The following is an 8,714-nucleotide window of genomic DNA, read 5'->3' on the forward strand; positions in this document are numbered from 1 at the left end:
ACTTAGGACTCTAGAGATGCATGGAGGAGTTCTCAGAAACTCATCGGACAGGCTTTATGGAGATATTGGGGCATCTTAAGAAGCAACATAAAATTGAAAGTGTTAGTACATGGGGAAATTATAAGGATGAATGCACATTTTTATTTTTGTTTGTATTTTCTTTAGGAAGCTGGTTGAATCTAACTATAACATCTGGGACATTTTTAGCTGTTGTGAACTGTTTTAAGGAGGGCAGGTCCGGGTATAGAAAAAAGATGGTCTCTCGCATATAATTTCATGTTAGGAATATATATCTTGTAACAGAGTTACAGATGGGCTTCTGATCTAGCTTATATCCATGCAAAGGTGTTCAGAATATGTGGACATTTAACCATCAATAGCTTTACCTTTTTTTTCCTCTTTTTTAGGGGTCAAAATAAAAATACTTTTAGCAAGGTTATTGTTCTTGTTTTCCCACTAAGAATATATATCTATCTCTATATCTATCTATAGAGATAGATATATATCTCCTTATACACACACACATATATATACATATATATATATATGTATGTATCAGAGGTATCACAGTTATTATCCAGTCAGTTCTTGTTGATATTTTTGGGAAGACGACAAGATAATCAGGAGAGGGTCTGTTTACTCAGTGAGCACGTTCTCCTAAAAGCATGGAAAGTGCATCCATTTCTTTCCTGTTTTGGAGCTCCTGGTGAGTATTTCAAGCTGGACACCTGTTTGGAAGGAGCACCCTGATTGGTTGAGATATTTTGTATGGCCGTGTGAGAGGGACTAGCTGATACACATGATGCATTCATATTACCCTAAAATGAAAGCATACCATTTGTCAGCATGAAGAACTTTCCTCATAAAGTGAATCTGGGTATATTGAAATTATACAGAAACAGACAGAATGACATTGATCTGTGAGAAGTTAAAGGCATAGTAGTATAATACAGGCTATGATCCACCTCTTTCCCAACAGGAGATGTGTAAAGCTTAGTTTGGAATATGGTGACATTCTGGTAAGCATGTCGGGTAAATGGGCAATACTGTAGCTCAAGGCTATGAACAGAACTTGCTAGAGTTATTACTAACAGACAGTGGTTGTTTTTCAGAAACGACTCTGTTGTAGTTTGGAGCTGGAATGGACTCTAGAGACTCACATTGAAGGGTTAGTCCCTAGCTGCTGGAACTGAGGGGACGTGTGGGACACGTTAGAAACTTTAGCTGAACTGAAGAAGCTTTGTCACTAAGAATATATCCTTGGAGGAGACATACAGGACCCCTGGCTCATTCGTCTCCTTTTGCTTCCCAGACACCATAAAGTGAGCACATTTGCAGTGCCATCCTTTTGACAAAATGATTTGCCCACCACAGACTGAAAAACAATGGCATCAGCAGATCACAGGCTGAAACTGTGAATCAAAATAGACCTTTCCTCCTTGAAGCCACTTATGTCCATTGATGGTAATGAAGAAACAGGATGAACAGAGATAGGCATGTTTTCCCTGAAAACACATTTAGTTACAATTCTATAGAGCGCAGAGAAAAAGAATCATTCTAAGAACATAACTAGAGATGATACTTTTTTTTTTTTACCTAGGGCTGGGAACAAAGGGTTAAGTTACTAAAACTGTGATGTCCTTTTAATGAATCATTTATGAGAATCATAAGCCTATTCTAGAAACCTGAATTGTATGCACTTTTGATTGCAAATTCATTCCTAAAAAGCCTGAAAGCTAGAGAGCTGTTGCTTGGTAAGCATGCTTAGCCAGGATCTCAAAGTCTCTTGGCTTGATCCTCAATAGAGAATGAACAAGCCTAAGGGTTCCTAAAGACTTGATGTCCACATCTTCAGTTATAATGACCGTTTCTTCCCTATTCTAAACACAGTACTTAATATATGATTTCATTTTACCTCTGTCCAAATTCATTTACTATTTAGAAAACAGAATGCAGATTAAAATTAAGTCACCCAGGATTCAAACAGTGCATAGTTGGAAAAAATTACATTGATTCTTTCTGGTAATTACTTAAGTTGCTTCTAACTTAATAGTGATTAATTACATTAATGAACACCCTACTGCTTTTCTACTGGGACACTCCTTGGGAGTGTCGCAGCACTATTAAAACTTAAACCTATCTAACCCTTACATTCTTGGTTTGCATCATCACTGTGCATTTCTCAAAAGAACACAATCTCACTCTACAAAGACCATGGCCACAGGATTAAGTTGGACAGAGTTTTGTTAGAAACAGAGCCTAGTAATCAGAGGGATACATATTTTCTGGGGGCTATGTGATTTCTCTTCAAATATGTGAGTAATGTAAGGAATTTGTCAGATTATCATCAAAGAGATTTCTCAGATCCAAGCAAGAATGTGTCCTGACATCTTGAGAGCATATAATAGCTGTCACATAGTTATAGATCTGGAAGGGGTGGTGTGATATGGTGTCGATGAGAGAGGATATCGCTTAAACTACTTTAAAAATCTAATCTAATTTCTAAAATTATGATTTTGATGTAAGGAAGAATATGAAGAAACATGTCTCTCAGATTATAATTGGTACCCACCACCTTCATAAATGTCATAATTAAATGCCAGTGGTTCATTATCCTGTCACAAATAGGATGAGTTCTGGAAGCAGAGTTATCTATCAAATTAGAATTAGAAAGAAAATAAACTATTTCCTTCTATGCAATGGACACAAAGACTCAGAAGATAATGCTACAATTAAGTTTATGCTGTATTTTATTTTTATTTTTATTTTTCGGTTTGGAACTCACAGCATAGCCCAGGCTAGCCTTAACAACTGATCCTTCCAACTCTGCTTCCTGAAGGAGCCAGAATTCACCATGACTGTCTTCATTATAAGCACTTTACAATTACCATCTTTGTTCATCCTCAGAACTAACTGCCTCTTCTGTCCCTTCCTTTCAGTTGAGAAAAGAGATACATGGGAAACCTAAGCACCTTCACAAAGCCACACAGTCTTTGAGTGGTGTAGATAGAACACAAACTCAAGTACTCTGTGATGCAGTGTGGCGAACCCACGCTAAGGTTCTGGCTGGAGAGTATTTGAGGTGCAGGACTGGCTTGTGTAATGAAGACCGGAACTTGGATATGAATGAAACGGAAGGAAGGCTTTGCATGAACTGGTACACTGGACCTTTACATTGAAAAGTACATGTCCTGATGTAAACAAACTGGGAAGAGAGCCTTCTCCTACGTGAACAGCAGTAGGTTTCAGCTAAGAAGTAAGTCCTTGCTGACAAGGGTATACTCAGAAGATATGAGTAAGAGACAAGATATTGCCAACAATTGGAGGCAGAGGGGAGCTGTCTTGAGTCACATTGCAAATCCTTTATAAATGAGTGGGAGAAATGGGAGTCCAGACTGACCAACTGAGCATGTGCATTGGTATTTTTTTCCTTTAGAGTATAATACGAGAAAAATGGCTAGATCAAGCAGCAGTGAAGAAAGCAAAAAAAGCATCATGGGACAATTGTATAGAGGATAAACCCTCTATCAGAGACACAGTTAAAAAGGAACTGCTTTGCTTGGAAGATATTGGGGGAACCAGAACTTACCTGATATTTACAACAGAGGGTAGGCAGGTGAGATGGAACAGAGAAGACTAATTGGTCACAAATATATGGACATTTTGCTTTGTTTGCATAGGAATCTATGACCAGGCACTACTGTCAGAACCAAAGTAGATTTAAATGATTTCAAGGTGTTACCAAGGGAGTATCAAGGCACCGGCACACCAAACCGAAGCCATCCTTGGTTTAATCATTTCATCTGTACCCTTAGATCTGTCATCCCTGTAGAAAGGTAGTTTGTCCTTATTTTCATATCTACTCTAAACCAAGATTTAATGATATATGTATATATCATTAAAACTCTAAAGCATGAAAAAAATGAATACAGCAAAACTGAGTAAGTAGGGAAAAACATCCAAAGGAGAGACCAATAGCAAAGAGAATCCTGGTAATTGAAGCAGACATTTATTTAAACTATTTTTTATGAAACATTATTGAATCTCCTCAGTTCTATTAATCCCTTCATCACCATCATGTATATGTGAGGCTATGAGAAAATATACCTAAAAGAAGAATATAAAAGATCTTCATTGCTGCTTTATAACTGTAAAGTTGATACTCTCGTGAATTGTCATATAAATATTGGATATGCAGGATATCTGATATATGACCCCCAAGGAGGCCATGACCCAGAGGTTGAAAATCACTGTTCTACAAACTTGTGTCCAAATGATTTTCTGTGGTAGATTTTTCCTAACAGATAGTAGAGTAGGAAAGATGAATGACATAAAATAAAAACTTACAGAGTTTAAGGACTAAAAGTCAAAAGAGAAAAAAAAAATCAATTGGTCCTGTCCTGATCTTGAATTATAAGCAAATAAGTTTCAATTCTAGTAGGCTCCAGGAAAGAACCAGAGAGACAGGGATGTAAAATCTATGGATAAGGACACAGCAAATGTGCTAGAGCCCTTCCTCCAGTGTTCTCTTTCTAATGTTGCCATATCGTTCATTTAAAACCAACCGATCTTACTGGTTGTAACAACTTGCTTTTAGCCCTAGAAAAGAAGGCGAAGCAGAAAGATTACCTAGTTCCAGGCCAGAGGAAGATACATAGCACAATTATATTTAAAACACTAAACAAACAAATATAGCCCTCCCAAAAACCCCACTGATAATGATGACAATGGTGAAGATGAAAATAATTGAATAAATAACTAAAGCTAAATAAAATGTAATGTGGTGTAATGGACCCATGGGTGTGTGTGTGTGTGTGTGTGTGTGTGTGTGTGTGTGTGTGCAAATACTACTATAGCTTAGTAGTAGTGTGGTTTCCTCATATTCCCAAGGCCCTAAGTTCAATGCTCAGTACTGCAAAAATAAATAAATATATAGCTAAATAAGGAAATAAAAATAAAACTGACTTTTTTTAAAACCTTCTACTTTTTCCTTACTCTTTCTAGCCTCTAGGGAGCTCACCATATTCCAACACCATGTAGCATTGTTCTCACTGGCTTTATTACTTCTTGGCTCTATCCGCCATGCAACTCTATTAGTCAGATGTTTATTTTACCCACATACCCAGGGCTTAGGGACAACAATTGCTTTAAAATATGCATTTATTAAATACTCATGGCCAAATAAATGAGGGAGGGCAGAGAGACTGAGCTCTGCCTGTGCTCAGAGTGGATCCTGCTTTGATGACACTACAGGGGATGCTTTCTGGCCTCGTTAGTAAACGGGTCAAGTTTGTTTCTGGGATGCAATCCGATATCAACCATTGTTATCCCACAATGGACGTGTAATCCTGTGCTACTGCACCGGGGTGTCTTTCTACACGGGTGGTAGGGTTTAGATTATAAGTAGAGCATTAGTAAGAGGAGACTTTACTGCAGTTAATTGTGCTTTGTTCCCTGAGAACCGAGGAAAGCTTACCGGCTATTTATCGGAAGTATCTCTTTTATGGATTAGTAAACTGAGACTTAACCAAACTCTGTGTCGCCTTCCTATGACATTTTGATCAGTGAAATTTCAAAACTGTGCACAGACTAACCAACGAAACTGTGGTTCTAGCAACTAGGACCTTTAAAGTCGTGCGGTCTTACTAGGATATCATTTAATCATAAAAACAGCTGTTTGGTTGAACTTCAGAAGTGGTTGAAGTCTGGAAAATCATTGTGGATGAGTTTTAATGGGTGATTTACCTTGATTGAGAGGATGGGCTGGCAGCATGAGGCACATCAGAGCTCCTTAGAGCCTCTGGGGCCATCGGGACCCAATGGATGTGGAGGGGTTGGATTTTCCTCGGTTCCACTCAACTCTCATACAGCTACCGCACTTCCTTTCCTCGTTGCTCCTTTTCCATCCCGGTAAAAGCTCTTGGTGTGGTCTCAGTTATGAGATGGGACAAAGAACCAAGAGACAAAGAAAGGAAAAACGAGAGGCTGGGATCTCCACGGGTGGCACTGCTCTGGGATTGGTTTTTGCTATACTATGCTGGGACAGGCACTAGTAGGTAACAGATAACACCAAGCTTCAAGATAAAGAAAATCTTTATATCTCCACCCTCTGCCCTCAACTCAGCCCCGTGAAAGGGTTGTCTGCCAGTCCAAGGCTTTCAGGAAACCAGTAGTGAGGGGAAAATTCTGGGAAGCGAAGTCAAAGAGCCACAATTAATAACACTGTAATATAGATTGTCTGAAAAGGTCGAGCTCTTCCAGGGAAGAAAAATAGGTGAGGACTGTGTTAGAGGTTGCAGCACTAACGTTAACAAATAAATCTGGTGCAAACTGTGGAACTGACCTGCATCTCCACCCCAGCTGATAGGCTCCGAAGAACAGGGCATACCGTTCTTAGTGGATGTCCTGCCTTTTATATAGTGTATCTGTTGCTTTCCTTGCTGCTGTCACCAAATGCTTGACAGAAAGGGCACTTAGTAGACAAATGGTTTATTTTGTCTAATGACTCACAAGGGAATACAGTTCTCCATAGACTGAAGGAACAGTGGCCAGAGCAGGAAGTAAGTGAGCACCTTGAGTCTCTCTTCAGAAGCGGGTGAGAGAGGACTGCCAGCGGTCATGTGACTTTCTCGGGTTTATTGTTGTTGTTGCTGTTGTTGTCGTTGTTGTTGTTGTTGTTGTTGTTGTTGTTGTCGTTGTTGTTGTCGTTGTAAGCTTTTAAGCAGTCTGTACCCGAACCCATGGGATGGTGCTGCCTACATTTGTTCGCCTCTTTAGTTAAAGCTCTCAGGATGTACTTTCAGAAACACAACCCCAGGCTGGCACGCTCACCTTGCTAGGTGATGCCAAACCTGTCAAGTTAAGTGAAGAGTAACAATCACACGATTCTGTTAATGACCAATTAGTCTGGTGATAATTGTCTCACACTTCAGCCCAATGATGGAACTGACTGTATTGAACATTCTATCTCTTCCATTGTTATTTTTGGTCCTTAAGTGGGTTTGTGTGTAGAAAAAGAACAGTGATAAAAGTAAAGGGACATAAAGAGAAAGGGTCAGAAGGAGCTGTGGTCTTACCTACCTGTGGAGAAGTTTACTTACAAGATACAGAAATCAGAGGAAGCCTGGCCCTTTCTTCCTACAATTCCACACCGCAGAGAGAGATAGTATTCTTTCATAAGCAGAGTTCATTATACATAGACCCTAAGCCGGAGTGAGGCAAGCAGGGTTTGTTTGATTATTGAACGGGGCTGGGGCATTGCTCTCAGCTCTCTGTGGAGAAGTGAAGGAGAGACGGTGGCACAGAGCAAAATTCTAGATTGTCATACATCTTAAAGAGGTTTCACTCAGCCAGACCAGGATCTCAGGAGCTGGGATGTTCCTTCACAGTTGTCAAAAATGGAGTGAAAAAAATCAGACTTGTGATCCCCATCAGTCATCTTCTACTTGGCTTCAAGCCACCTGCAAAAGGGCATGATGCTACTTGAGGCATTTGACACAGCCTAGGGCAGAGGCTATAGGTGGCAGCTGTGAACAGTCAGGCTCAGGTATTGAACCTGGCCCTGAAGAGTTTCCTTTGCATCGGGGTCACCATCCTAGCAAAAACACGAGACTGGGAAATTTAGGAGCAATACGAATCTATTTCTCAGAGTCCTAGAGGCCCCTAAGTCCAAGATCGAGTCACCTGCTTTGGGGCGGCTCCTTCTTTGTGTAGCATCCGACGGCAGAAGGCAGAAGGGCAGAAAGTTCTACTTAGAGTCTCCCAAGCTGTTCACAGGGTGATGAATCCCATCTGTGCAGGCAGAGCGCTCGCAGTTTCGTATGGCCCCATCTCCGTACATATGTATTAGGCTTCAGATCACAACATGAATTTGGGGGTAAGACATGCTTAAACCACAGGAGACTCACGCCATCTATTACAAACCATTATTTAGTGTGTGTGTGTGTGTGTGTGTGTGTGTGTGTGTGTGTGTGTGTGTGTGTACAACCGGAATGGAGGAAAGCTAAAAGGAAGAGAAAAATGAAAGACTTTGGAGTTAAATAACCTTCGAGGAGTGAATTGGGAACTTCCCATTTAAGCCAAACTCTGGCTATATTTTTCTTTTAAAAAAGTGGTGTCTAGAACTGCAGCATCCATTGCGTGGTCATCAGGCACACATGGCTGATCGCTTGCAGTACAGTCTTCTGGAAAATACGGATCGGCTTTTGAAAACTCGCAAAAAATAAAACAAGACACATTGTCTTCATAATTTTCATCTTAATAGTATGGCTAGAGAGTTCAATAAACAAGTTTTGTGAATATTTTTTGTCTCTTTAACTTTAAAATGTGGCTATCGGATAATTATAAACTTGGTCTAGAGAGTTTCTTTGCCTCCTTCTCCTCCTCCTTCTGCCTCTTCTTCCTCCTTTCTCTTCCTCCTCCTTCTTCGTCTTTTGCCTCCTCTTCTTCCTTCTCTTACTCCGTCCTTGTCCTTCTCCTCTTCATCCTCTGCCTTCTCTTCCCTTTTCTCCCCATCTCCAATCTCTCTTTTTCTCAGCATAAGGGATCAACGCCAGGATCTCATGAATACTAAGCAGGTGTCCTACCACCAAGCTATATCCTTATGCCCTCACCCCCAAACCCAAAAGTCTTCACACTACCATTATCTCAAACAACAGTTTAATGAACTTTAATATATATCAAATGTATATTTATAAATTATCTATCTATCTATC

The sequence above is a fragment of the Rattus norvegicus genome, chromosome 3, assembly GCF_036323735.1.
Source record: "Rattus norvegicus strain BN/NHsdMcwi chromosome 3, GRCr8, whole genome shotgun sequence".
Classification (NCBI taxonomy): Eukaryota; Metazoa; Chordata; class Mammalia; order Rodentia; family Muridae; genus Rattus; species Rattus norvegicus.